At 40.6% G+C, this 25336-nt stretch overlaps 1 protein-coding gene across 3 annotated transcripts in view; it reads right to left on the reverse strand.

Moving 5' to 3' along the window:
- LOC119520463 (zinc finger protein 596-like) overlaps positions 1 to 25336 on the reverse strand; it is an 86610-nt gene that overhangs the window by 26544 nt on the left and 34730 nt on the right. Inside the window, exon 2 of one of the 3 annotated variants that reach the window (XM_037818335.1) lies at positions 20306 to 20453. The exons of 1 other annotated variant lie outside the window; for it this stretch is intronic. The gene's annotated coding sequence lies outside the window, so the exon portion shown is untranslated. Of the gene's footprint in view, positions 1 to 1758; positions 1852 to 20305; positions 20454 to 25336 lie in introns of those variants that run through there. One more of the 3 variants, XM_037818336.1, reaches the window with a different exon arrangement.

The following is a 25336-nucleotide window of genomic DNA, read 5'->3' on the forward strand; positions in this document are numbered from 1 at the left end:
AATATTGAACAACTGTGAGAAGGAGTGAAGCTGTGAGACATACAAATGAGGTGAATGGATCCTGTAGGCAGCATTCTGAATGACCTATGCCAGAAACAAAGGCAAACACTATAATGCCTCACCATTGTAGACTAACAGCAATGTGTAAACTCAGAATCAAATCTCAGAGCACAGCTTATCAGGGGAACAGTTATTGTAATGGTCCCCAGACAGTAAGCTCTTACACCAGTCACATCTATTCCTGAATTGTAATGCCTATTTCCAGATTCTGAGATGCTGATCCCTATGTGTATAACCTGATCAATCCCTGGAACTTTGGGTATCTCTGTTGTACCTGAAACTTAGAGCTAGAACTCAGCAGATATGAATGTCAGTATTAGTGCATATAGCAACGGTTACAAAAGCTGAAAAAGAGTCCAGATTTCAATTAGATATGTAATGAAGCAAATCTGGTTAGGACTAGGGCAAATTGGGCCAAGGGGTAAAGGACAACACTGACTCTGTTTTAAAACTTCAACTTCCATGTGAGACCAAGGGAAGAGAAGTTTAGTTGGTGAAGGATTCATATTATCTAAACAATTTAACTCACACAGTTTGTACAAATACCATAATTACATGGAACTTCTAATAGGAAGTGAAAGCTGGTAGGTTTGCATAGATTCATGTGAAATAGTGACACATCCCAAAATAATTTGGGCAGTGAATAAAAATATATATGCAGGGCTGCCCTGAAGAACTAGAGGAAAATGAGGAAGTGTTGGGCTTTCTCACCTGGGACTGTTGTTGTTCTCACAAGCACAGAGGGCTGGCAGTTTTGTGTGCCAAGTGCTCTATCTTGGGACTTGCCATTAGGAAGCTCATTATTGCAAAGGAGAGGCTAAACCTGCTTATAATTGTGCCTAGATGTCTCCCATTGGGTACCTCTTTGTTGCTCAGTTGTGGCCCTCTCTCTCTAGCTAAGTCAACTTGGCAGGTGAACTCACTGCCCTCCCCACTACATGGGATCTGACTCCCTGGGGTGTAAATCCCCCAGGCAACACATGATATTACTCCCCAGGATGAATCCGCTCATGATATCATGAGTTTGAAGACATCTTGACCAAAATATGGATGCAAAATGAAACACAAAAGTTTCAGTGGATGAGAGACTCCAAATGGAGTCGAGAGGTCAATCTGGTGGATGTTCTTATGCACTATACAGATAACCCTTTTTAGGTTTTAATGCATTGGAACAGACAAAAGTAAATACCTGAAGCTACCAAACTGCAACCCAGTAGCCTTGACTCTTGAAGACTGTTGTATAGCAATGTAGCTTATAAGGGGTGACAGTGTGATTGGGAAAGCCTTGTGGATCACACTCCCTTTATCCAGTGTATGGATGGATGAGTAGAAAAATGGGGACAAAATATAAATGAAAAATTGGGTGGGAGGGGGTGATTGGGGTGTTCCTTTTTACTTTTATTTTTTTAATCTTATTTTTACTATTTCTGGTATAAGGAAGATATTCAAAAAATAGACTGGGGTGATGAATGCACAAGTATTTGATGGTACTGTGAAGTTGACTGTACACCATGGATGATTATATGATATGTGAATATATCTCAATAAAACTAAATAAAAAAATAAACTGCAGTGTGGGTAACATCAATGTGGTAATATAAACAGCTGCTTAAAACTTCTCCCCAGATATTCAGCAAAAAAGGGAGATAACCTTGACCTATTCAGAACTCCGGAAGAGTGTATGGATGAGAGATGTACCCCATAGATGCTGAATTTAAGAAGAAGGGAGATTTAACATAGGAGAAACCTCTTCTGGGCCAGTGAGTCCTCTCCTCACCCCCACACTTGGTGCTGAACAGCAAGGAAGGAACACAGATCCAGCAGTTAGGATTCCACTCTCTTCCCACTGGGGACACAGGCAAAAAAAAATCATTCACAGCAGTGAGAAAGATGTCCATCATTTGGATATCAGGGAGATAGGGAAGGACATTTCAAGGACCAGATCAATGAGGGACAGAGAGTCTGAGAAAACACAGGCAGAGGCCATTTCTAACCCTAAGTCTAAAAGCTATCCCCCTCCCCCCGCCTCCTTGAGGAACATAGTAGCCAGAGGCCAATACCTGCCATAGAGAGAGAGGGGACCACAGCCCCACACTGAGTCAGACATTACCCACCAAAGTGAGGGTGCAGGAAACCTGCAGCTTCAGCCATTCCCTGTCAGACAGGGGCACCAGGAGTTAATTCAGCACCACCCAATCAGACTCAGCTCGGCTCCAAGAGATAATTGAACCCCAACCAGCCAGACTCAGCAGGTCTCTAAGAGGTAATTGATCCCCACCCAAATGGACTCCACCAGGCTTCAACAGGTAATTCAGCCCCACCCAGCCAGATGCAGCTGGGCTCCAAGAGAGAATTCAGCCTCATCTCATCAGAAACAGCCTCAAAAACACCTTCCGATGACAACCATGTTGTGGGCAGCCAATTCAGCACCCGGCAGTCGGCCTAGTGGCACGGCCCTTGGGCCTTCAGTACATGTCGTGGTAACCGTTCTGCAAGGTGGAGCATCGAGTGGCACCTATGACTCCTGCCTAAAAGGAATTTGCTTCTTGCTGCTGTTTCTTATATTCATACTGCCTCTTTTTCTCATTTGATGTCTTTTGGGCTCTGTGGTGGTGGAATGCTCCCACACCGAGCTACATTAATGAGCCAACGGCTTACCCTGCATTAGCTTCAGCGTAAGTGACAACGCCTGCTCCTTTCTTAGAAGACAATAGGCCACCCTTTCTGCTCACTCCCACTGGCCACCTGTCAACTAGGCGGTAATCCCCCTTCCCAAGCTTTGAAAGAGTTAGCTAGAAGAAACAAAAAGGTAATGATTAACAGATTCAAAAACATGAACACAAAAAATAGTTATAGAGGGAACAGGAGGAAGATGGCGGCATAGAGAGGAGTGGAAGCTAAGTAGTCCCCCTGGAACAACTACAAAAAACCAGAAACAACTAGTAAATAATACAGAATAACAGTGGGGGGACAAACGAGACCATCCACTCATCATACACCAACCTGAATTGGGAGGAATGCCCGAGAACACAGCATAAAATCTGTAAGTAAAACCTGCGGAACCAAGTCATGAGACCCCCTCCCCCATAGCCCGAGCTCCAAAGCCTTGTGGTGCCAGAGAGAAGCTCTCTCCCAGCAAGCGAATATAGCTCAGCTGAGCTCCAACTGGGGTTTTTTTTTTTTTTTTTTAATCATGATTTTATTGAGATATATTCACATACCACGCAGTCATACAAAACAAATTGTACTTTCGATTGTTTACAGTACCATTACATAGTTGTACATTCATCACCTAAATCAATCCCTGACACCTTCATTAGCACACACACAAAAATAACAAGAATAATAATTAGAGTGAAAAAGAGCAATTGAAGTAAAAAAGAACACTGGGTACCTTTGTCTGTTTGTTTGCTTCCCCTACTTTCCTACACATCCATCCATAAACTAGACAAAGTGGAGTTTGGTCCTTATGGCATTCCCAATCCCACTGTCACCCCTCATAAGCTACATTTTTATACAACTGTCTTCGAGATTCATGGGTTCTGGGTTGTAGTTTAATAGTTTCAGGTATCCACCACCAGCTACCCCAATTCTTTAGAACCTAAAAAAGGTTGTCTAAAGTGTGCGTAAGAGTGCCCACCAGAGTGATCTCTCGGCTCGTTTTAGAATCTCTGCCACTGAAGCTTATTTCATTTCCTTTCACATCCCCCTTTTGGTCAAGAAGATGTTCTCCATCCCACGATGCCGGGTCTACATTCCTCCCCGGGAGTCATATTCCACGTTGCCAGGGAGATTCACTTCCCTGGGTGTCTGATCCCACGTAGGGGGGAGGGCAGAGATTTCACCTTTCAAGTTGGCTTAGCCAGAGAGAGAGGGCCACATCTGAGCAACAAAGAGGCATTCAGGAGGAGACTCTTTTTTTTTTTTTTTTTTTTTTTGTTGTTGATTCTCTTTATTTTTTTTTTTAATCATCATTTTATTGAGATATATTCACATACCACGCAGTCATACAAAACAAATTGTACTTTCGATTGTTTACAGTACCATTACATAGTTGTACATTCATCACCTAAATCAATCCCTGACACCTTCATTAGCACACACACAAAAATAACAAGAATAACAACCAGAGTGAAAAAGAGCAATTGAAGTAAAAAAGAACACTAGGTACCTTTGTCTGTTTGTTTGCTTCCCCTACTTTTCTACACATCCATCCATAAACTAGACAAAGTGGAGTTTGGTCCTTATGGCATTCCCAATCCCACTGTCACCCCTCATAAGCTACATTTTTATACAACTGTCTTCGAGATTCATGGGTTCTGGGTTGTAGTTTAATAGTTTCAGGTATCCACCACCAGCTACCCCAATTCTTCAGAACCTAAAAAAGGTTGTCTAAAGTGTGCGTAAGAGTGCCCACCAGAGTGATCTCTCGGCTCGTTTTGGAATCTCTCTGCCACTGAAGCTTATTTCATTTCCTTTCACATCCCCCTTTTGGTCAAGAAGATGTTCTCCATCCCACGATGCCGGGTCTACATTCCTCCCCGGGAGTCATATTCCACGTTGCCAGGGAGATTCACTTCCCTGGGCGTCTGATCCCACGTAGGGGGGAGGGCAGTGATTTCACCTTTCAAGTTGGCTTAGCCAGAGAGAGAGGGCCACATCTGAGCAACAAAGAGGCATTCAGGAGGAGACTCTTAGGCACAAATACAGGGAGGCCTAGCCTCTCCTTTGCAGCAACCGTCTTCCCAAGGGTAAAACTTATGGTAGAGGGCTCAACCCATCAAACCACCAGTCCCCTATGTCTGTGGTCATGTTAGCAACCATGGAGGTGGGGTAGGCGAATACCCCTGCATTCTCCACAGGCTCCTCAAGGGGGCACTACATCTTTTTTTTTTTTTCCTTGTTTGTCTTTTTTCTTTTTTTTTTTTTTTAACTTTCCCTTCTTTTTTCAAATCAACTGTATGAAAAAAAAAGTTAAAAAGAAAACAAACATACAATAAAAGAACATTTCAAAGAGACCATAGCAAGGGAGTAAGAAAAAGACAACTAACCTAAGATAACTGCTTAACTTCCAACATGTTCCTACTTTACCCCAAGAAAGTTACATAATATAGCAACATTTCAGTGAACTTGTTCCTACTACATCCATCAGAAATTAACAGACCACAGTCATTTCTGGGCATCCCCAGAACGTTAAATAGCTTATCTGTTCTTCTTGGATTATTGTTCCCCCTTCCTTAATTGCTCTCTACTGCTAGTTCCCCTACATTCTACATTATAAACCATTTGTTTTACATTTTTCAAAGTTCACATTAGTGGTAGCATATAATATTTCTCTTTTTGTGCCTGGCTTATTTCGCTCAGCATTATGTCTTCAAGGTTCATCCATGTTGTCATATGTTTCACCAGATCGTTCCTTCTTACTGCCGCGTAGTATTCCATCGTGTGTATATACCACATTTTATTTATCCACTCATCTGTTGAAGGACATTTGGGTTGTTTCCATCTCTTGGCAATTGTGAATAATGCTGCTATGAACATTGGCGTGCAGATATCTGTTCGTGTCACTGCTTTCCGATCTTCCGGGTATATACCGAGAAGTGCAATCGCTGGATCGAATGGTAGCTCTATATCTAGTTTTCTAAGGAACTGCCAGACTGACTTCCAGAGTGGCTGAACCATTATACAGTCCCACCAACAATGAATAAGAGTTCCAATTTCTCCACATCCCCTCCAGCATTTGTAGTTTCCTGTTTGTTTAATGGCAGCCATTCTAACCGGTGTTAGATGGTATCTCATTGTGGTCTTAATTTGCATCTCTCTAATAGCTAGTGAAGCTGAACATTTTTTCATGTGTTTCTTGGCCATTTGTATTTCCTCTTCAGAGAACTGTCTTTTCATATCTTTTGCCCATTTTATAATTGGGCTGTCTGTACTATTGTCATTGAGTTGTAGGATTTCTTTGTATATGCAAGATATCAGTCTTTTGTCAGATACATGGTTTCCAAAAATTTTTTCCCATTGAGTTGGCTGCCTCTTTACCTTTTTGAGAAATTCCTTTGAGGTGCAGAAACTTCTAAGCTTGAGGAGTTCCCATTTATCTATTTTCTCTTTTTTTTTTTTTTTTTTTGTGTTTCATTAAAACTTTATTTGCAAAATCAGATACCAAGCAGGATTTGGTCCCATTTAAGGTTGTTAATTTCAGTCATCCTAACTGACATATCAACAACTCCAGATGTCTGATGCATTACAATCTTGATTTATGACTGATTTTAGATATTTTCAAAATTAATCACCATTGTTTATTTTTGCTTTGTTTTATACTGAAATAGTATGTCATCTTGAATCATTCTTTTTTTTTTTTTTTTTTTTTTTAATCATTATTTTATTGAGATATATTCACATACCACGCAGTCATACAAAACAAATTGTACTTTCGATTGTTTACAGTACCATTACATAGTTGTACATTCATCACCTAAATCAATCCCTGACACCTTCATTAGCACACACACAAAAATAACAAGAATAATAATTAGAGTGAAAAAGAGCAATTGAAGTAAAAAAGAACACTAGGTACCTTTGTCTGTTTGTTTGCTTCCCCTACTTTTCTACACATCGATCCATAAACTAGACAAAGTGGAGTTTGGTCCTTATGGCATTCCCAATCCCACTGTCACCCCTCATAAGCTACATTTTATACAACTGTCTTCGAGATTCATGGGTTCTGGGTTGTAGTTTAATAGTTTCAGGTATCCACCACCAGCTACCCCAATTCTTTAGAACCTAAAAAAGGTTGTCTAAAGTGTGCGTAAGAGTGCCCACCAGAGTGATCTCTCGGCTCGTTTTGGAATCTCTCTGCCACTGAAGCTTATTTCATTTCCTTTCACATCCCCCTTTTGGTCAAGAAGATGTTCTCCATCCCACGATGCCGGGTCTACATTCCTCCCCGGGAGTCATATTCCACGTTGCCAGGGAGATTCACTTCCCTGGGTGTCTGATCCCACGTAGGGGGGAGGGCAGTGATTTCACCTTTCAAGTTGGCTTAGCCAGAGAGAGAGGGCCACATCTGAGCAACAAAGAGGCATTCAGGAGGAGACTCTTAGGCACAAATACAGGGAGGCCTAGCCTCTCCTTTGCAGCAACCGTCTTCCCAAGGGTGAAACTTATGGTAGAGGGCTCAACCCATCAAACCACCAGTCCCCTATGTCTGTGGTCATGTTAGCAACCATGGAGGTGGGGTAGGCGAATACCCCTGCATTCTCCACAGGCTCCTCAAGGGGGCACTACATCTTTTTTTTTTTTTTCCTTGTTTGTCTTTTTTCTTTTTTTTTTTTTTAACTTTCCCTTCTTTTTTCAAATCAACTGTATGAAAAAAAAAGTTAAAAAGAAAACAAACATACAATAAAAGAACATTTCAAAGAGACCATAGCAAGGGAGTAAGAAAAAGACAACTAACCTAAGATAACTGCTTAACTTCCAACATGTTCCTACTTTCCCCAAGAAAGTTACATACTATAGCAACATTTCAGTGAACTTGTTCCTACTACATCCATCAGAAATTAACAGACCATAGTCATTTCTGGGCATCCCCAGAACGTTAAATAGCTTATCTGTTCTTCTTGGATTATTGTTCCCCCTTCCTTAATTGCTCTCTACTGCTAGATCCCCTACATTCTACATTATAAACCATTTGTTTTACATTTTTCAAAGTTCACATTAGTGGTATCATATAATATTTCTCTTTTTGTGCCTGGCTTATTTCGCTCAGCATTATGTCTTCAAGGTTCATCCATGTTGTCATATGTTTCACCAGATCGTTCCTTCTTACTGCCGCGTAGTATTCCATCGTGTGTATATACCACATTTTATTTATCCACTCATCTGTTGATGGACATTTGGGTTGTTTCCATCTCTTGGCAATTGTGAATAATGCTGCTATGAACATTGGCGTGCAGATATCTGTTCGTGTCACTGCTTTCCGATCTTCCGGGTATATCCCGAGAAGTGCAATCGCTGGATCGAATGGTAGCTCTATCTCTAGTTTTCTAAGGAACTGCCAGACTGACTTCCAGAGTGGCTGAACCATTATACAGTCCCACCAACAATGAATAAGAGTTCCAATTTCTCCACATCCCCTCCAGCATTTGTAGTTTCCTGTTTGTTTAATGGCAGCCATTCTAACCGGTGTTAGATGGTATCTCATTGTGGTCTTAATTTGCATCTCTCTAATAGCTAGTGAAGCTGAACATTTTTTCATGTGTTTCTTGGCCATTTGTATTTCCTCTTCAGAGAACTGTCTTTTCATATCTTTTGCCCATTTTATAATTGGGCTGTCTGTACTATTGTCATTGAGTTGTAGGATTTCTTTGTATATGCAAGATATCAGTCTTTTGTCAGATACATGGTTTCCAAAAATTTTTTCCCATTGAGTTGGCTGCCTCTTTACCTTTTTGAGAAATTCCTTTGAGGTGCAGAAACTTCTAAGCTTGAGGAGTTCCCATTTATCTATTTTCTCTTTTGTTGCTTGTGCTTTGGGTGTAAAGTCTAGGAAGTGGCCTCCTAATACAAGGTCTTGAAGATGTTTTCCTACATTATCTTCTAGGAGTTTTATGGTACTTTCTTTTTTTTTTTTTTTTTTTTTTTTTTAATCATCATTTTATTGAGATATATTCACATACCACGCAGTCATACAAAACAAATTGTACTTTCGATTGTTTACAGTACCATTACATAGTTGTACATTCATCACCTAAATCAATCCCTGACACCTTCATTAGCACACACACAAAAATAACAAGAATAATAATTAGAGTGAAAAAGAGCAATTGAAGTAAAAAAGAACACTAGGTACCTTTGTCTGTTTGTTTGCTTCCCCTACTTTTCTACACATCCATCCATAAACTAGACAAAGTGGAGTTTGGTCCTTATGGCATTCCCAATCCCACTGTCACCCCTCATAAGCTACATTTTTATACAACTGTCTTCGAGATTCATGGGTTCTGGGTTGTAGTTTAATAGTTTCAGGTATCCACCACCAGCTACCCCAATTCTTTAGAACCTAAAAAGGGTTGTCTAAAGTGTGCGTAAGAGTGCCCACCAGAGTGATCTCTCGGCTCGTTTTGGAATCTCTCTGCCACTGAAGCTTATTTCATTTCCTTTCACATCCCCCTTTTGGTCAAGAAGATGTTCTCCATCCCACGATGCCGGGTCTACATTCCTCCCCGGGAGTCATATTCCACGTTGCCAGGGAGATTCACTTCCCTGGGTGTCTGATCCCACGTAGGGGGGAGGGCAGGGATTTCACCTTTCAAGTTGGCTTAGCCAGAGAGAGAGGGCCACATCTGAGCAACAAAGAGGCATTCAGGAGGAGACTCTTAGGCACAAATACAGGGAGGCCTAGCCTCTCCTTTGCAGCAACCGTCTTCCCAAGGGTAAAACTTATGGTAGAGGGCTCAACCCATCAAACCACCAGTCCCCTATGTCTGTGGTCATGTTAGCAACCATGAAGGTGGGGTAGGCAAATACCCCTGCATTCTCCACAGGCTCCTCAAGGGGGCACTACATCTTTTTTTTTTTTTTCTTTTTTAAATCAACTGTATGAAAAAAAAAGTTAAAAAGAAAACAAACATACAATAAAAGAACATTTCAAAGAGACCATAACAAGGGAGTAAGAAAAAGACAACTAACCTAAGATAACTGCTTAACTTCCAACATGTTCCTACTTTACCCCAAGAAAGTTACATAATATAGCAACATTTCAGTGAACTTGTTCCTACTACATCCATCAGAAATTAACAGACCATAGTCATTTCTGGGCATCCCGAGAACGTTAAATAGCTTATCTGTTCTTCTTGGATTATTGTTCCCCCTTCCTTAATTGCTCTCTACTGCTAGTTCCCCTACATTCTACATTATAAACCATTTGTTTTACATTTTTCAAAGTTCACATTAGTGGTAGCATATAATATTTCTCTTTTTGTGCCTGGCTTATTTCGCTCAGCATTATGTCTTCAAGGTTCATCCATGTTGTCATATGTTTCACCAGATCGTTCCTTCTTACTGCCGCGTAGTATTCCATCGTGTGTATATACCACATTTTATTTATCCACTCATCTGTTGAAGGACATTTGGGTTGTTTCCATCTCTTGGCAATTGTGAATAATGCTGCTATGAACATTGGCGTGCAGATATCTGTTCGTGTCACTGCTTTCCGATCTTCCGGGTATATACCGAGAAGTGCAATCGCTGGATCGAATGGTAGCTCTATATCTAGTTTTCTAAGGAACTGCCAGACTGACTTCCAGAGTGGCTGAACCATTATACAGTCCCACCAACAATGAATAAGAGTTCCAATTTCTCCACATCCCCTCCAGCATTTGTAGTTTCCTGTTTGTTTAATAGGCAGCCATTCTAACCGGTGTTAGATGGTATCTCATTGTGGTCTTAATTTGCATCTCTCTAATAGCTAGTGAAGCTGAACATTTTTTCATGTGTTTCTTGGCCATTTGTATTTCCTCTTCAGAGAACTGTCTTTTCATATCTTTTGCCCATTTTATAATTGGGCTGTCTGTACTATTGTCATTGAGTTGTAGGATTTCTTTGTATATGCAAGATATCAGTCTTTTGTCAGATACATGGTTTCCAAAAATTTTTTCCCATTGAGTTGGCTGCCTCTTTACCTTTTTGAGAAATTCCTTTGAGGTGCAGAAACTTCTAAGCTTGAGGAGTTCCCATTTATCTATTTTCTCTTTTGTTGCTTGTGCTTTGGGTGTAAAGTCTAGGAAGTGGCCTCCTAATACAAGGACTTGAAGATGTTTTCCTACATTATCTTCTAGGAGTTTTATGGTACTTTCTTTTATATTGAGATCTTTGGTCCATTTTGAGTTAATTTTTGTGTAGGGGGTGAGGTAGGGGTCCTCTTTCATTCTTTTGGATATGGATATCCAACTCTCCCAGCCCCATTTGTTGAAAAGACCATTATGGCTCAGTTCGGTGACTTTGGGGGCCTTATCAAAGATCAGTCGGCCATAGATCTGAGGGTCTATCTCTGAATTCTCAATTCGATTCCATTGATCTATATGTCTATCTTTGTGCCAGTACCATGCTGTTTTGGCAACTGTGGCTTTATAATAAGCTTCAAAGTCAGGGAGTGTAAGTCCTCCCACTTCGTTTTTCTTTTTAGAGTGTCTTTAGCAATTCGAGGCATCTTCCCTTTCCAAATAAATTTGATAACTAGCTTTTCCAAGTCTGCAAAGTAGGTTGTTGGAATTTTGATTGGGATTGCATTGAATCTGTAGATGAGTTTGGGTAGAATTGACATCTTAATGACATTTAGCCTTCCTATCCATGAACATGGAATATTTTTCCATCTTTTAAGGTCCCCTTCTATTTCTTTTAGTAGAGTTATGTAGTTTTCTTTGTATAGGTCTTTTACATCTTTGGTTGAGTTTATTCCTAGGTACTTGATTTTTTTAGTTGCTATTGAAAATGGTATCTTTTTCTTGAGTGTCTCTTCAGTTTGTTCATTTCTAGCATATAGAAACATTACTGACTTATGTGCATTAATCTTGTATCCTGCTACTTTGCTAAATTTGTTTATTAGCTCTAGTAGGTGTATCGTCGATTTCTCAGGGTTTTCTAGATATAAGATCATATCATCTGCAAACAATGACAGTTTTACTTCTTCTTTTCCAATTTGGATGCCTTATATTTCTTTGTCTTGCCGGATTGCCCTGGCTAGCACTTCCAGCACAATGTTGAATAACAGTGGTGACAGCGGGCATCCTTGTCTTGTTCCTGATCTTAGAGGGAAGGCTTTCAGTCTCTCACCATTGAGTACTATGCTGGCTGTGGGTTTTTCATATATGCTCTTTATCATGTTGAGGAAGTTTCCTTCAATTCCTACCTTTTGAAGTGTTTTTATCAAAAAGGGATGTTGGATTTTGTCAAATGCTTTTTCAGCATCTATTGAGATGATCAATTGATTTTTCCCTTTCGAGTTTTTAATGTGTTGTAATACATTGATTGTTTTTCTTATGTTGAACCATCCTTGCATGCCTGGAATGAACCCCACTTGGTCATGGTGTATGATTTTTTTAATGTGTCTTTGGATTCGAATTTGCAAGTATTTTGTTGAGGATTTTTGCATCTATATTCATTAGGGAGAATTGGCCGGTAGTTTTCCTTTTTTGTAGGCATCTTTGCCTGGTTTTGGTATTAGATTGATGTTAGCTTCATAAAATGAGTTAGGTAGTGTTCCATTTTCTTCAATGTTTTGAAAGAGTTTGAGTAAGATTGGTGTCAGTTCTTTCTGGAAAGTTTGGTAGAATTCCCCTGTGAAGCCATCTGGCCCTGGGCATTTATTTGTGGGAAGATTTTTGATGACTGATTGGATCTCTTTGCTTGTGATGGGTTGGTTGAGGTCTTCTATTTCTTCTCTGGTCAGTCTAGGTTGTTCATATGTTTCCAGGAAATTGTCCATTTCTTCTACATTATCCAGTTTGTTGCCATACAGTTGTTCATAATATCCTCTTACAATTTTTTTAATTTCTTCAGGATCTGCAGTTATGTCACCTTTTTCATTCATTATTTTGTTTATATGGGTCTTCTCTCTTTTTGATTTTGTCAGTCTAGCTAGGGGCTTGTCAATCTTGTTGATCTTCTCAAAGAACCAACTTTTGGTGATATTTATCCTCTCTGTTGTTTTTTGTTCTCTATGTCATTTATTTCTGCTTTAATCCTTGTTATTTCTTTTCTTCTACTTGGTTTAGGATTGGTTTGCTGTTCATTTTCTAGCTTCCTCAGTTGATCCATTAGTTCTTTGATTTTGGCTCTTTCTTCCTTTTTAATATATGCGTTTAGTGCTATAAATTTCCCCCTTAGCACTGCTTTTGCTGCATCCCATAGGTTTTGGTATGTTGTGTTCTCATTTTCATTCGTCTCTATATATTTAGCAATTTCTCTTGCTATTTCTTCTTTAACCCACTGATTGTTTAGGAGTGTGTTGTTTAACCTCCAGGTATTTGTGAATTTTCTAAGTCTCTGATGGTTATTGACTTCTAATTGTATTCCATTGTGGTCAGAGAATGTGCTTTGAATAATTTCAATCTTTTTAAATTTATTGAGGCTTGTTTTATGTCCCAGCATATGATCTATTCTGGAGAAAGTTCCGTGAGCACTAGAAAAGTATGTGTATCCTGGTGATTTGGGATGTAATGTCCTGTATATGTCTGTTAAATCTAATTCATTTATCAGATTGTTTAGGTTTTCAGTTTCCTTCTTGGTCTTCTGTCTGGTTGATCTATCTATAGGAGAGAGTGATGTGTTGAAGTCTCCCACAATTATTGTGGAAACATCAATTGCTTCCTTTAGTTTTGCCAGTGTTTCTCTCATGTATTTTGTGGCACCTTGATTGGGTGCATAGACATTTACGATTGTTATTTCTTCTTGCTGAATTGCCCCTTTTATTAGTATGTAGTGGCCTTCTTTGTCTCTCAAAACATCCCTGCATTTGAAGTCTATTTTATCTGAGATTAATATTGCTACACCTGCTTTCTTTTGGCTGTAGCTTGCATGAAATATTTTTTTCCATCCTTTCACTTTCAGTTTCTTTGTGTCCCTATGTCTAAGATGAGTCTCTTGTATGCAACATATTGATGGTTCATTTTTTTTGATCCATTCTGCGAATCTATATCTTTTAATTGGGGAGATTAATCCATTTACATTCAACGTTATAACCGTGAAGGCATTTCTTGAATCGGCCATCTTATCCTTTGGTTTATGTTTGCCATATTTTTCCCCTCTCTCTATTAATATCCTTTACTGTACCCATACTGAATCTCTTTAGTACTGAACCTTTCTCCAAGTCTCTCTGTCCTGTCTTTGTTTCTCTGTCTGTAGGGCTCCCTTTAGTATCTCCAGTAGGGCAGGTCTCTTGTTAGCAAATTCTCTCAGCATTTGTTTGTCTGTGAAAAATTTAAGCTCTCCCTCAAATTTGAAGGAGAGCTTTGCTGGATAAAGTATTCTTGGCTGGAAATTTTTCTCACTCAGAATTTTAAATATATCGTGCCACTGCCTTCTTGCCTCCATGGTGGCTGCTGAGTAGTCACTACTTAGTCTTATGCTGTTTCCTTTGTATGTGGTGAATTGCTTTTCTCTTGCTGCTTTCAGAACTTGCTCCTTCTCTTCTGTGTTTGACAGTGTGATCAGTATATGTCTCGGAGTGGGTTTATTTGGATTTATTCTATTTGGAGTTCGCTGAGCATTTATGATTTGTGTATTTATGTTGTTTAGAAGATTTGGGAAGTTTTCCCCAACAATTTCTTTGAATACTCTTCCTAGACCTTTACCCTTTTCTTCCCCTTCTGGGACACCAATGAGTCTTATATTTGGACGTTTCATATTATCTATCATATCCCTGAGGTCCATTTCGATTTTTTCAATTTTTTTCCCCATTCTTTCTTTTATGCTTTCATTTTCCATTCTGTCATCTTCCAGGTCACTGATTCGTTGCTCAACTTCCTCTAGTCTTGTACTATGAGTGTCCAGAATCTTTTTAATTTGGTCAACAGTTTCTTTAATTTCCATAAGATCATCCATTTTTTTTATTTAGTCTTGCAATGTCTTCTTTATGCTCTTCTAGGGTCTTCTTGATTTCCTTTATCTCCCGTACTATGGTCTCATTGTTCATCTTTAGTTCTTTGAGTAGCTGCTCTAGGTGCTGTGTCTCTTCTGACCTTTTGATTTGGGTGCTTGGGCTTGGGTTATCCATATCGTCTGGTTTTTTCATATGCTTTATAATTTTCTGTTGTTTTTGGCCTCGTGGCATTTGCTGAACTTGATAGGGTTCTTTTAGGGTTTGTAGACCTATTGAAGTCCTTATCTCTAATTTATCAGATCTACAGCTTCGTGGAGTACACTTTCTCTAACTAACCAGCAGGTGGCGTCCACGAGCCACCTGTTCTCCACAAGCCAGTTCTCCCCTGCTTAGCCTTTTTGGTGAGTGGGGGAGTGAGTCTTGTGGGGCCCAATTGGTGTACCAAGCTTGCGTGTGTAGTTGGTGTTGCCTGCCCTGTATGTGGGGCGTGTTTCTGGGCAGTCGGGGAGGGGGGGTGGCCCTAACAATCAAATCTCCCTGGTGATCCTAGAGTTTTAAAGCTGCTGCAATAGTCTAATCCTTCAGTTCAGTCCTGCCACAGTGTGTCTCTGCCACTGACCCACAAGTCCTTGGTATTGGCGTATGGCTCCTGAGACTTGCAAGTGGGCCCCTGTTCCAGGCCGTGCACCCCGGGTCCTCTGTTGAGGGATGACTGTGCTATGTCACAGGTGAGTGCCGTCCTCCCAGGGCAGTTCTGGGCTGCTGGGCTGTGTAGGGAGGCTCCCAGTCTGCTGAAATGATGGCTGAATGGGGCTTTGTTAATTCACACTGCTCCACCTTCCCAACTCTGGGACAATCAGCTGAGGTTGCAGGGAAGGCTAATGTCCACGCCCAGTTTTGTGGTGTGTGCCTGTTATTTGAAGCAGTTCCGTCACACTGGGTTGTCTGGGGAAGCTCTGGGCTATGGGGCTGGCGATGGGCAGGAGTGTTTCCTGTCCACCAGGATGGTGGCTGTGAGCGGACACCCCCCTTTTCTTGGGAAGTTGTGGTGTTTAGTGAATTTTCTCAGCCACTGAATTATTGCCTTTTGTCTCAGAGCTCTCTTAGTTCTGCTCTTGACTTGACCTGCCCAAATTGAAAGTCTTTGAAGCTTTCTGTATTGGGCTTCTTAGAGTAATTGTTTTAGAAAAAGAAAAAAGCATTAAAAAAAAAAAAAAAAAAGGGCCCTCCTCAGAGATCTAATGGGTTATTGAAATGCTAAGAGACAAAGCAACCAGGGCCATTAAGGAAAGGTCCACAGGGCAGAGAGATCGGCTTTTCTTCGGGATTTGCATATGCGCCTTAGGGCCTGAGCTCCGCCCTTCCCCTTTCTGTGTTCACCAGAACTCCAAAAATCCTCTGCTTTTATTTTGGAGTTTTTCGTGTTGTTTTTTTTTTTCTATGCCTGTCTCCTCTCTGCTGGGCTGGCTGCTCTCAGATTCTCTGGTGTCTGGTCTCAGTCTATCTATGGTTGGAGTTTGGATCAGTAGAATGAGTTTCCGATAAGAGCAGCCACTGCAGTTCTCCCTTCTCCTTCCCGGAGCTGACAGCCCCTCCTCCCACGGGACTGAGCCTGGCAGGGAGGGGCGCGGGTCCCCTGGCCACAAAAACTTACAGATTTCGCTGATCTCAGCAGTTCGACATTTTCATGAGTGTTGTATGAAGTATGCCCAAAGACAGATTGCTCTGTGGTGTCCAGTCCACGCAGTTCCTGGCTTTCTACCTACTTTCCTGGAGGAGCAACTAAAACTTACAGCTCACCAGTCTGCCATCTTGCCCCGCCTCCCATCAGGGTTCCTTTTTTCCTGATTAAATTTTGATTTATGAAAAAGGGAGGCCTGTCCAGGCTGGTAAAAATTCTCTCCAACACTCATGAGAACTCAAATAAATTGGGAAACAAAATGAAGCAATCTCCATTCAGAATGCTTCCTGTATGCTTTGGAGCTCAGAGCTTCTTTTGTTCTCCAGCAAAAACACTATTTTGAAGGCAAACTCTCTTTTTATGCCACTGATAACTGTAGGAGACCTAGAATCTTAAGAAGACTCCTTGATTAAATGGAATGTGAATCATGAGAAATGTAATTAAGTTATGCATATTTCATCAAATATTTACCCTCTAATTAGGTAAATTGCATAGATGCAATAAAGGAAAACAGATTATGTCCTTTAATTACACCATTCTCTTTTGTCCCAAAGGCAACCTTCATGTGTTTTCTCAGTAGAATCCCTGTTTTGTGGGTTTTGGTTGTTCTGACCAGAAATATAAACAATTTACAGGAAGATAGTACTTCCTGTTTTTTTGTTCATTTTTTTTACTTATTAGAAAATTTGCAATCTACCAGCTTTCTCTCAGGCTGCGGGCATCCATGTGTCTCTTCATAAAGTGAAATTATTTTGCCAAAATTTATATTCAAGGAAAAAGTATATTACTCCATTCTAGAATGCACATATTTTAGTACCATGAAAATAAGGCATTCAGCATTATTTTGACAAAGCCCTTTGTGTACAAATGCCTAATTTTGAGGAGATCCTATTTATCTATTTTTTCTTTCATTGCTCATGCTTTAGGTATAAGGTGTAGAAAGAACCTCTGATCACAGGATCTTTTAAGATATTTCCCTACATTTTCGTCTAAATGTCTTATATTCTTGGCACTAATGTTTAGCTCTTTGATCCATTTAGAGTTAATTTTTGTATAATGTGTGAGAGAGGAGTCCTCTTTAATTCCTTTGGATATGGATAATCAGTTCTCCAAATACCATTTATTGAAGAGGCTCCTCTGTCCCAGTTGCTTTGGCTTGATTGTCTTATTAAAGATCAATTGTCCATAGATGCAAGGGTCTATTTCTGAGTACACAGTTTGATTCCATTGTTTGGTATATCTATCCTGATGCCAGTACCATGCTTTTTTGACCACTGTAGCTTTGTAATATGTTCAAAATTGGGTAGTGTGTGAGAACTCTCACTTCATTCCTCTTTCTCAAGACATTTTTGGCTATGTGGGGCATCTTGCCCTTACAAATAAATTTGGTTATTGGTTTTTCTATTTCTGCAATTATTTGGATTTTAATTAGGATTGAATTGAATCTATAAATCTTTTAGGTGGAATTGACATCTTGATTAAATTCAGTCTTCCAATCCATGATCACAGTATGTTCTTCCATTTTTCTTTAGGTTCTATTCAATTTCTTTTAGCAATTTCTTGTAGTTTTCTTTGTATAGGTCTTTTGTGGATTTTGAGTTTATTCCTAAATACTTGATTCTTTTGGTGGCTATTGTAAATGGAATATTCTTCTTGATTTCTTCCTCTTGTTGCACATTACTTGCATATAAGAACACTAAAGATTTTTGCATGTTAATCTTGCAGTCTACCCCTTTGCTGTATTCATTGATTAGTTCTAATATCTTTGCTATCGAGTTTTCTAGATTTTCTACATTTAGAATCATGTCATCTGCAAAGAGAGAAACTTTTACTTCTCCCTCTCAAATTTGGATGCCTTTTATTTATTTTCCTTGCCTAACTGCGCTAGCTAGAACTTATAGCACAATGTTGAATAACAATGGTGACAGTGGGCATCCCTGTCTTGTTCCTGATCATAGAGGGAAAGGACTCAGTCTTTCCAGGTGAGTATGATGTCACCTATGGGTTTTTCATATACTGCCTTTATCATATAGAGAAAATTCCCTTCTATTTCTACCCTTTGAAGTGGGGTATAAACTTGAAGATCTGAGAGCAGGGACATGAATGGACATTTGCACATTGTTGTTTACGGTGGCAGTATCCATGATTTGCAATGGTTGGAGGTGGCTAAGGGAACAGAATGGTGAACTGTGGTGTACATAGAATGGAATATTGAACAACTGTGAGAAGGAGTGAAGCTGTGAGACATACAAATGAGGTGAATGGATCCTGTAGGCAGCATTCTGAATGACCTATGCCAGAAACAAAGGCAAACACTATAATGCCTCACCATTGTAGACTAACAGCAATGTGTAAACTCAGAATCAAATCTCAGAGCACAGCTTATCAGGGGAATAGTTATTGTAATGGTCCCCAGACAGTAAGCTCTTACACCAGTCACATCTATTCCTGAATTGTAATGCCTATTTCCAGATTCTGAGATGCTGATCCCTATGTGTATAACTTGATCAATCCCTGGAACTTTCGGTATCTCTGTTGTACCTGAAACTTAGAGCTAGAACTCAGCAGATATGAATGTCAGTATTAGTGCATATAGCAACAGTTACAAAAGCTGAAAAAGAGTCCAGATTTCAATTAGATATGTAATGAAGCAAATCTGGTTAGGACTAGGGCAAATTGGGCCAAGGGGTAAAGGACAACACTGACTCTGTTTTAAAACTTCAACTTCCATGTGAGACCAAGGGAAGAGAAGTTTAGTGGGTGAAGGATTCATATTATCTAAACAATTTAACTCACACAGTTTGTACAAATACCATAATTACATGGAACTTCTAATAGGAAGTGAAAGCTGGTAGGTTTGCATAGATTCGTGTGAAATAGTGACACATCCCAAAATAATTTGGGCAGTGAATAAAAATATATATGCAGGGCTGCCCTGAGGAACTAGAGGAAAATGAGGAAGTGTTGGGCTTTCTCACCTGGGACTGTTGTTGTTCTCACAAGCACAGAGGGCTGGCAGTTTTGTGTGCCAAGTGCTCTATCTTGGGACTTGCCATTAGGAAGCTCATTATTGCAAAGGAGAGGCTAAACCTGCTTATAATTGTGCCTAGATGTCTCCCATTGGGTACCTCTTTGTTGCTCAGTTGTGGCCCTCTCTCTCTAGCTAAGTCAACTTGGCAGGTGAACTCACTGCCCTCCCCACTACATGGGATCTGACTCCCTGGGGTGTAAATCCCCCAGGCAACACATGATATTACTCCCCAGGATGAATCCGCTCATGATATCATGAGTTTGAAGACATCTTGACCAAAATATGGATGCAAAATGAAACACAAAAGTTTCAGTGGATGAGAGACTCCAAATGGAGTCGAGAGGTCAATCTGGTGGATGTTCTTATGCACTATACACATAACCCTTTTTAGGTTTTAATGCATTGGAACAGACAAAAGTAAATACCTGAAGCTACCAAACTGCAACCCAGTAGCCTTGACTCTTGAAGACTGTTGTATAGCAATGTAGCTTATAAGGGGTGACAATGTGATTGGGAAAGCCTTGTGGATCACACTCCCTTTATCCAGTGTATGGATGGATGAGTAGAAAAATGGGGACAAAATATAAATGAAAAATTGGCTGGGAGGGGGTGATTGGGGTGTTCCTTTTTACTTTTATTTTTTTAATCTTCTTTTTACTATTTCTGGTATAAGGAAGATATTCAAAAAATAGACTGGGGTGATGAATGCACAAGTATTTGATGGTACTGTGAAGTTGAATGTACACCATGGATGATTATATGATATGTGAATATATCTCAATAAAACTAAATAAAAAAATAAACTGCAGTGTGGGTAACATCAATGTGGTAATATAAACAGCTGCTTAAAACTTCTCCCCAGATATTCAGCAAAAAAGGGAGATAACCTTGACCTATTCAGAACTCCGGAAGAGTGTATGGATGAGAGACGTACCCCGTAGATGCTGAATTTAAGAAGAAGGGAGATTTAACATAGGAGAAACCTCTTCTGGGCCAGTGAGTCCTCTCCTCACCCCCACACTTGGTGTTGAACAGCAAGGAAGGAACACAGATCCAGCAGTTATGATTCCACTCTCTTCCCACTGGGGACACAGGCAAAAAAAAATCATTCACAGCAGTGAGAAAGAGGACCATCATTTGGATATCAGGGAGATAGGGAAGGACATTTCAAGGACCAGATCAATGAGGGACAGAGAGTCTGAGAAAACACAGGCAGAGGCCATTTCTAACCCTAAGTCTAAAAGCTATCCCCCTCCCCCCGCCTCCTTGAGGAACATAGTAGCCAGAGGCCAATACCTGCCATAGAGAGAGAGGGGGCCACAGCCCCACACTGAGTCAGACATTACCCACCAAAGTGAGGGTGCAGGAAACCTGCAGCTTCAGCCATGCCCTGTCAGACAGGGGCACCAGGAGTTAATTCAGCACCACCCAATCAGACTCAGCTCGGCTCCAAGAGATAATTGAACCCCAACCAGCCAGACTCAGCAGGTCTCTAAGAGGTAATTGATCCCCACCCAAATGGACTCCACCAGGCTTCAACAGGTAATTCAGCCCCACCCAGCCAGATGCAGCTGGGCTCCAAGAGAGAATTCAGCCTCATCTCATCAGAAACAGCCTCAAAAACACCTTCCGATGACAACCATGTTGTGGGCAGCCAATTCAGCACCCGGCAGTCGGCCTAGTGGCACGGCCCTTGGGCCTTCAGTACATGTCGTGGTAACCGTTCCGCAAGGTGGAGCATCGAGTGGCACCTATGACTCCTGCCTAAAAGGAATTTGCTTCTTGCTGCTGTTTCTTATATTCATACTGCCTCTTTTTCTCATTTGATGTCTTTTGGGCTCTGTGGTGGTGGAATGCTCCCACACCGAGCTACATTAATGAGCCAACGGCTTACCCTGCATTAGCTTCAGCGTAAGTGACAACGCCTGCTCCTTTCTTAGAAGACAATAGGCCACCCTTTCTGCTCACTCCCACTGGCCACCTGTCAACTAGGCGGTAATCCCCCTTCCCAAGCTTTGAAAGAGTTAGCTAGAAGAAACAAAAAGGTAATGATTAACAGATTCAAAAACATGAACACAAAAAATAGTTATAGAGGGAACAGGAGGAAGATGGCGGCATAGAGAGGAGTGGAAGCTAAGTAGTCCCCCTGGAACAACTACAAAAAACCAGAAACAACTAGTAAATAATCCAGAATAACTGCAGGGGGACAAACGAGACCATCCACTCATCATACACCAACCTGAATTGGGAGGAATGCCCGAGAACACAGCATAAAATCTGTAAGTAAAACCTGCGGAACCAGGTCGGGAGACCCCCTCCCCCATAGCCCGAGCTGCAGAGCCTTGTGGTGCCAGAGAGAAGCTCTCTCCCAGCAAGCGAATACAGCTCAGCTGAGCTCCAACTGGGGTGTTAAGTAGCGAGTGTGAACTGCTCACTACAGGTACGCAGCCCCAAAAAACAGACAGAGGCTTTGGGTGATGACTGACCTTGGAGAGCTGGAGGGTCACCTTGGACTGGGTCTGAAGGGGACTGTTTCTTTTTTGGCTCAGTGGAGAAAGCCCCAGTCATTTTCAGTTTCCAGGGCTGTGACTCGGGGAAGGGTGGAGACACCACAAGCAGAGAGAGAGACCACTGAAATGCTAATGACCTCCACCTGGGGGCTCTGTCTTCTCTAGGAGGAAAGGGGTGGGGCCCTTTTCATTCAGAACCAGACCCCAGAGCCTGGGGGAACACGGCCACACCTCCTCATGCCAGTCAAGAATTATAGGCTAACAGGCGTCACCTGCTGGGCAGAAAAGCACAGTGACCCGAGGCATCACAGGGTGGAGCAATTTTCTAAGACACACCCGCAGGGAAACCAGATACTGAATATTTCTCCTGTTCTGGTCTGAGAAAATCCGATTTGGATAACCAAGGAAACCATGCCTAGACAACAGAAAATTACAACCTACACTAAGAAAAACAAAGTTATGGCCCAGTCAAAGGAACAAACGTACACTTCAACTGAGATAAAACTTAAACAACTAATACTAAATCAATTCAAAAAGTTTAGAGAAGATATTGCAAAAGAGATAGAGGCTGTAAACGAAGAACTGGACATGTATACAGCAGAAATCAAAAGTTCAAACAACCTACTAGCAGAATCTATGGAAATGAAAGGCATAACACAAGAGATGAAAGACACAATGGAAACATACAACAGCAGATCTCAAGAGGCAGAAGAAAATACTCAGGAACTGGAGAACAAAACACCTGAAAGCCTACACGCAAAGGAGCAGATGGAGAAAAGAATGAAAAAATATGAGCAACGTCTCCGGGAACTCAAGGATGAAACAAAATACAATAATGTACGTATCATTGGTGTCCCAGAAGGAGAAGAGAAAGGAAAGGGGGCAGAAGCAATAACAGAGGAAATAATTAATGAAAATTTCCCATCTCTTATGAAAGACATAAAATTACAGATCCAAGAAGTGCAGTGTACTCCAAACAGAAGAGATATGAAGAGGCCTACACCAAGACACTTAATAATCAGATTATCAAATGTCAAAGACAAAGAGAGAATCCGGAAAGCAGCAAGAGAAAAGCAATCCATTACATACAAAGGAAGCTTCATAAGACTATGTGTGGATCTCTCAGCAGAAACCATGGAGGCAAAAAGGAAGTGGTGTGATATATTTAAGATACTGAAAGAGAAAAACCACCAACCAAGAATCCTGTATCCAGCAAAGCTGTCCTTCAAATATGAGGGAGAGCTCAAAATATTTTCTGACAAACAGACAATGAGAGACTTTGTGAACAAGACACCTGCCCTACAGGAAATACTAAAGGGAGCACTACAGGGTGATAGAAGACAGGAGTGTGTGGTTTGGAACACAATTTTGGGAGACGGTAGCACAACAATGTAAGTACACTGAACAAAGGTAACTATGAATATGGTTGAGAGAGAAAGATGGGGAGCATGTGAGACACCACAAGAAAGGAGGAAAGATAATGACTGGGACTGTGTAACTTGGTGAAATCTAGAGTATTCAACAATTGTGATAAAATGTACAAATATGTTCTTTTACGAGGGAGAACAAGCAAATGTCAACCTTTCAAGGTGTTAAAAATGGGGAGGCATTGGGGGAGGGATGCAATCAGCATAAACTAGAGACTGTAACTAATAGAATCATTGTATTATGCTTCCTTTAATGTAACAAAGGTGATATACCAAGGTGAATGCAGATAAGAGGGGGGGATAGGGGAGGCATGTTAGACACTTGACATTGGTGGTATTGTCTGATTCTTTATTCTACTTTGATTTAAGGTTATTTTTCCTTTTGCTGCTTCCTAGCTGTCATTTTTTTTTTGTTTCCTCTTTCTTTTGCGTCTCTACCTTCTTTGACTCTCCCTCCTGCCTTGTGGAAGAAATGTAGATGCTCTTGCTTAGTATGAGCAGAATGTTCAATTAGGATGAACTTAAATGTTTGGAAATGAACAGGGGTGTTGGTAGCAAGATGTGAGAATAACTAACAGCGCCGAATGGTGTGTGAATGAGGTGGAAAGGGGAAGCTCAGAGTCACATATGTCACCAGAAGGAAAGTTGGAGGTCAAAAGACGGGAATGTATAAAACTGAATCCTATGGTGGGCAATGTCCATGATCAACTGTACAAATACTAGAAATCACTTCATGAACCAGAACAAATGTATGACAATACAATTAGAAGTTAATAATAGAGGGGCATATAGGGAAGAACTATATACCTATTACAAACTATATACTACAGTTAGTAGTATTTCAACATTTTTTCATAAACAGTAACAAATGTACTATATCAATACTAGGAGTCAACAATTGAGGGGGGTTGGTTAGGGATAGGGGAGGATTAGAGTTTCCTTTTCTTTTTTTCTTTTTTCATCTTTCACTTTATTTCTTGTCTGGAGTAATGAAAAGTTTCTAAAAATTGAACAAAAATTAAGTGTGATGGATGCACAGCTGTATGAGGGTATCCAGGGGCAAGTGATTGTACACTTTGGATCTTTGGATAATTGTATGGTATCTGAACAATCTCAATAAAAATGGAAAAAAAAATTAAAATAAAATAAAAAAAACAAAAAAAAACAAAACAAAAAATAGTTATAGGTTGCTGGGTACTCAATAACAGGAACTGCTATGCCTGTGCCCGGAACACTGTGTCTTGCTGCGCTCCAGGGAGTCTGTCCCTGCTGGCCCATTGATCACTGTGTAAGAATAAATAATGTCTGAGATTTAGCCAAACTATTCTAGTATTGCTTGCCTGAATGCTAGTGTGTATGATACAGAAAATTATAAAAATAAAGCTCTGATGCTCTGCTTGGTTGGAGATTCCATCTTTGTACCCGGACACAACAAGGTGTCTGTCTCCTTCTTTCGCCGACTCCAGCCCCCCATCAGGACCCTGCCCGCTGCTGAGGCCGGCCCTCGGCACCATGTCACTGTACAGCACTATCTGCTGGATAGACTGGAAAGCCCAAAGGAATTTTAGAATTTCTCATAACCACTGTAGACCTTATCCCAGGACCAATGAAATGGGTCTACACCCTGTACCCAGTAAACCAGCCCTGTTTAAGTTGAGAAATAGACAATGCAACAGTTAAAGCAGTGTTTGAAATCAAACAAGGGCTTGCTGGCTGGCAAAAATTGGAACACCTCTGGGAGCCATCAGACTTTTTTTTTTAAATGCAATTTTACTGAGATAAATTCACATAACATACAATCCTTCAAAAGGTATAATTAGTTGTTCATAGTTGTGCATTGATCACCACAATCAATCTTTGAACATTTTCATAACTCCAAAAAATAAAATAAAAATCAGAATAAAAAAGAACACCCAGAACATTTTTGTTCTGCACATATACAGAGAACATGCTGTGGTGCCCAGTGCATACACCTCAGAGGCAGACTTTGAACCATATTACAAAGCTACAGTGGTCAAAACAGCATAG

Source organism: Choloepus didactylus, chromosome 25, assembly GCF_015220235.1.
Source record: "Choloepus didactylus isolate mChoDid1 chromosome 25, mChoDid1.pri, whole genome shotgun sequence".
Taxonomy (NCBI): domain Eukaryota; kingdom Metazoa; phylum Chordata; class Mammalia; order Pilosa; family Megalonychidae; genus Choloepus; species Choloepus didactylus.